This window comes from Anolis carolinensis, chromosome 4 (genome assembly GCF_035594765.1).
Source record: "Anolis carolinensis isolate JA03-04 chromosome 4, rAnoCar3.1.pri, whole genome shotgun sequence".
NCBI classification, from domain to species: Eukaryota; Metazoa; Chordata; class Lepidosauria; order Squamata; family Dactyloidae; genus Anolis; species Anolis carolinensis.
Genome location: NC_085844.1, coordinates 17593309 through 17598934, shown reverse-complemented (window position 1 = coordinate 17598934; position 5626 = coordinate 17593309). Strand labels below are relative to the sequence as shown.

Below are 5626 nucleotides of genomic sequence, written 5' to 3'. Positions count from 1 at the left end.
CACTAGTGTCGATTCTATTGATGTATATATGCAGGCTCTGTCTAACTGGAAACCAAAATGGCTAAATCCAATTGTTAGCCTCAACTGGAAGAAGCTCATGGAATCAATGGAATGGGGCAGGAGAGAAACATCCTTAGTCTTGTGCAAATGATATATAAAGTAGGCATGGGCCAACTTTGGCCCTCCAGGTGTTTTGGACGTCAACTCCCACAATTCCTAACAGCCTACCGGCTGTTAGGAATTGTGGGAGTTGACGTCCAAAACACCTGGAGGGTCAAAGTTGGCTCATGCCTGCTATATATAGCTTCTGCTCAAGAGGCTTTGGGGAAATTGAGCATCTTCTTTACACGTACATCGTATCAGATGTGGAAATCATGCAGCCCATTGAAGGTTGTAGGACTGTAGCTCCCAGCATTCCTCACAACTTCCTGTGCTGAATTGAATTGCAACCCAATGACTTCTGGAGAAATAGTAGTAGTAGTATTAATATTAGTAGTAGTAATAGTATTTCATCCCGCCTTTCTCCCCATAGGGACTCAAGGTGGCTAACAAATATCCAAATGATTCCTGTCCCTGACTTTTGTTAATGTTAATTGCCATCAAATAGGAGCCCCCGGTGGCACAATGGGTTAAACCCTTGTGCCGGCAGGACTGCTGACCAGAAGGTCGGAGGTTCGAATCTGGGGAGCAGGATGAGCTCCCATCTATCAGCTCTAGCTTCTCATGCGGAGATATGAGAGAAGCCTCCCACAGCATGGCAAAACATCAAACACATGGCAAAACATCAAACATATGGGCAACATCCTTGCAGACGGCTAATTCTCTCACGCCAGAAGCAACTTGCAGTTTCTCAAGTCGCTCCTGGCACGAAAAAAAGTTGCCAGCAAATGATCTTTGACTTATGGCAACCCATTAATACAAGGCATCTCGCCATTGTCCTGCTCAGGTCTTGCAAATCCTTCCATGTTTGAGTCTGTCCTCCTTTAAGGAGGTCTTCATTTTTCACTATTGCCTCTACTTTACTGAAAATTGTTGTCTTTTCTAATGAGTTCTTACATCTATCCAAAGTTTCAACAACCTCAATTTGATGTATTGTCGAAGGCTTTCATGGTCGGACTCACTGGGTTGCAGTGAGTTTTTTGGGCTGTGTGGCCATGCTCCAGAAGCATTCTCTCCTGACATTTCACCCACATCTATGCCAGGCATCCTCAGAGATTGTGAGACTGCAAGGGACCTTTCATATATCTGTGGAAGGTCCATGGTGGCAGAAAGAATTCTTGTCTGTTTGAGGCAAGTGTGAATGTTGCAATTAATCACCTTGATTAGCATTTAATGGCCCTGTGGCTTCTTCCTGCCTGGGATAAATCTTTTGTTGGGAGGTGTTAGCTGTCCCTGATTGTTTCATGTCTGGAATTCCTGTTTTCGGAATATTGATCTTTATTTACTGTTCTGATTTTGGAATAGTAAATAAAGAACAACCTCAATTTGGCTTTTAGGGACAGTTCAGGCTTTGATTTCCTCTACGACTCATTCATTTGTCTTTTTTTAATTAATATCTGCAGAACTCTATGGATTGATTTTCATCCTATCAGCTTTTCTTCATTGGCCAGTGGAAGGCAGAAATGCACCTGCTTTACTTAGTGTGCTACAATCACACATTTAGTATCAACAGAAGACATTTAGTGTCCTTTCCAAAAGATGCCATATTTTGCCAACTAGATCAACAGCCCTGCAGTCAGTTTGCACCTTTGCAATAATAATAATAATAATAATAATAATAATAATAATAATAATAATAATAATAATAATAATAATAAATACACTTTATTTATGTTCTGCCCTTCTCCCTTAGGGGACTCAGAACGGATTACAACATTTTACACAGGCAAAAATTCAATGTCTTTACAGTCAGATACAATGAGACATACAAACAAAGACAAGGCTTCTCCTTTCATTTCTGGCTTTCTGGAGACGGTGCTTATTTCTGCCTCCGGGGAGGTGCCTTTTCTCCATTTTCAAGCCGAGATGTGGCCGGCAGGATTGCTTGGAAGGTCTCTTTGCCTTTTCCCACAGAAGCAGTACCTATTTATCTACTCACGGCATGGTTTCAAACTGCTAGATTGACAGGAGCTAGGCCTTTTTCATGATGTCTAAAGTGCCCTTTATCTATAATAGTGATATACACATTTTATTTAAAAGACCGTACAGCAAGGTTGCAGGAACTTTTGTCCTCCCAAATATTACGGATTTCAATTTCTGTATAGCATACCATTGACCATAGTAGCCGGAGCATTGTGGAATTTAATAATGATAATAATAATACACTTAATTTATATTCTGCTCTATCTCCCCGAGGGGACTCGGAGCGGGTTACAATATACACAGATAGGCAAACATTCAGTGCCTTTAATACAATGATATTAACAATGACATACATATACACAGAACAAAGGTAAAGGCTTCCCCTTTCATCCCCGGCTTTCTGGGGCAGGCATGGGCGAACAAGATGTTAGGAATTGTGGGAGTTGAAGTCCAAAATACCTGGAGGGCTGAAGTTTGCCCATGCCTGAATTAAAGTCTAGAATATCTAAAGAGTCCAACAACTATGCTGTTTCTTCCTGCATTGGATGTGATATATATTACTTTGTATTTCTTATCAACCCCTTTGCATTTTACACCAAATCACCTTAATAATGCAAATCCAAACCATGCTTACTGAGATATAAATTCCTATAAGATAATGTATAGTAGAGTCTCACTTATCCAAGCTAAACGGGCCAGCAGAAGCTTGGATAAGCGAATATCTTGGATAATAAAGAGGGATTAAGGAAAAGCCTCTTAAACATCAAATTAGGTTATGATTTTACAAATTAAGCACCAAAACATCATGTTATACAATAAATTAGACAGAAAAAGTAGTTCAATATGCAGTAATGTTATGTTGTAATTACTGTTTTTACGAATTTAGCACCAAAATATCACGATATATTGAAATAATTGACTACAAAAATGGCTTAGATAATCCAGAAGCTTGGATAAGCGAAGCTTGGATAAGTGAGACACTACTGTAATTTTAGGAACGCAGAGTCCCAGGTACATCTGGATTTTTTAAAAAAATTAGGCCTGGTGGCTTAGTGGATTAAACAGCCAAACTGTTGAACTTGCTGACCGAAAGCTTGCTGGTTCAAACCCGGGGAGTGGGGTGAGCTTCCATTGTTAGCCCCAGCTTCTGCCAGCCTAGCAGTTTGAAAACATGCAAGTGTGAGTAGATCAATAGGTACTGCTCCGGTGGGAAAGTAACAGTCATGAAGTCATGCTGGCTACATGACCTTGGAGGTGTCTGCGGACAACACTGGCTCTTCATCTTAGAAATGGAGATGAGCACCAACCCCCAGAGTCGGACACAATTAGACTTAACGTCAGTTACTACTAGGGTGCGTATAGCAAGCCTAAGGACACTTAAGGGTGCATCTACATTGCAGAATGAATGCAGTTTCACCCCAATTTTAACTGCTATGTCTAAATTGCTATGGAACCCTGGGAGCTGTAGTTTGGTAGCCTTCTTTGGCTCAAAGCAGTGCCAAACTGCAGTGCAGTAAACCCTTACCAATAGTTCCAATGAGATTGCAATCATCACGTTATATGCATTCTTTAATGGAAACGTGTTTTATTTCACTCCTCATCCGCCTGCATTTTCAACTTTCCATTTCACGGCGTTCTCTAAAAACAGGAGCAGCGATGTCCCTAAATTTTACAAAGATATGCGCACAACTTGATTGTTTTTAAAACAGGGAGGGCGAAAAAAGTCCTGTTGCCCCGTGTGAGGCTCGAACTCACGACCTTCAGATTATGAGACTGACGCGCTGCCTACTGCGCTAACGAGGCTCCTGGTGGAAGCGTTTCAAAAAGCCTCCCTACGAATCGGAAAAATTTGGAAGGTGGGAGTTGTTTTGTATAGAGTTGTTTTATTTGTGTGTAATGTTTGCATGCTTTAAACTTCGCAGAGAAAAGAAAACGAGGCTGCAGATTGTTCCCTCCTCCTTGCAGAAGAAATTATTCATAATGTTGCTAATAGTGAGAAACTGTTAAGAGATAACTAACTCACCTGATGGGAATCAATTGAGAGTTCCCTTGAACTCTCAATTGGAACTAAGAATACAGCAAAAGTTTCAGGAGTAATGAACTGTGTTATGTCACTACTCTAGATACAATAATTACTTTCTGATTAAGGTAGAGGAAAGTTGTGTTGCAAAAGCAATGTTGCAGGTGAGCACAAAGTTACTTTGCTGTTGTTACTTTATTTCTAGTTACTTTTTCAAATTATTTAATAGTGGCATTTAGACATGAAGTCTTCAAGTTTTAGTTTAGTTCTAAGCTACTTCCACCTTCCCAAAAGTAATACTAGTTAACAAAATGTGAAAAAAAAATCTGATCCTGGTTTGAAAATTAGTTATTTCCTTTTTTATTGTGCAGAACGCACTTTGAAAGTAGTTGTTCTAGTGCCAAAACTTCGTTTTTCAAACTTTTTTTTTTGAATTTTTTTCAAAGTATGTTGAATTGGTTAAGACTGAGTGAGATATTCATTGGAAAACTATAGCAAAATGTGCTGCAGGGTGTCCCACAAAAACAAAGTTTTTTTGCAGTTTAATACTTTTTTCATTTTTAAAAAATGATACAGCCAATTAGGAAATAACATTCCTAACCCAGGAACAAAAAATTCACTACACAATGTAATAGACAGGCCTAATTATTTGCTACGATGTGGCAGTTGAAAAACCGAGGTAATTTCCCATTTGCATCAAGTGAAGTATAGTGTCCAAGGGTTGCTGTGAGGTTATCGGGCTGTATGGCCCTATTCCAGAAGCATTCTCTCCTGGCATTTCACCCACATCTATGGCAGGCACCCTCAGAGATTGTAGATCTGTTGGCAACTCAGCAAATGGGGTTTATATATCTGGGGAATGTCCAGTGTGGGGGAAAGAACTCTTGACTGTTTGAGGCAAGTGTGAATGTTTCAATTGGCCACCTTGATTAGCATTGAATGGCCTTGCAGCTTCAAAGCCTGGCTGCTCCCTGCTCGGGTGAATCCTTTGTTGGGAGGTGTTAGCTGGCCCTGGTTGTTTCCTGTCTGGAATTCCCCAGTTTATTTAGTGTTGTTCTTTATTTACTGTCATGATTCTAGAGTTTCTTAATACTGGTAGCCAGATTTTGTTCATTTTCATGGTTTCCTCCTTTCTGTTGAAATTCTCCACATGTTTGTAGATTTCAATGGCTTCTCTGTGTAGTCTGACATAATAGTTGTTAGAGTGGTCCAGCATTTCTGTGTTCCCAAATAATATGCATTATATTGTCTCCAAGTTGGTTCACCAAGTGCTCTGCTATGGTTGACTTCTCTGGTTGAGTTAGTCTGCATTGCCTTTCATGTTCCTTCATTCGTGCCCAGATTATCTACTTTGAATTGAATTATATGGCAGGGTAGACTCATATAATCCAATTCAAAGGTTTGATCATGTGGATTATATGGCAGTGTAGAAGGGGCCTCCGTTAAGTCATCTTGGATTCTAGAGACAGTTCAAGCTTTTTTGCTCTAGGATAGGTGTAACGGATTAGCCTACCTTACAAGGTT

The 5626-nt window shown here is 40.1% G+C and overlaps 1 non-coding gene across 1 annotated transcript; it reads right to left on the bottom strand.

Moving 5' to 3' along the window:
• Window positions 1-3812: 3812 nt before the first annotated feature.
• trnam-cau (transfer RNA methionine (anticodon CAU)) lies at window positions 3813-3885 on the bottom strand. Its single transcript has one exon. It is a non-coding gene; the product is annotated as a tRNA-Met (tRNA).
• Window positions 3886-5626: the final 1741 nt, after the last annotated feature.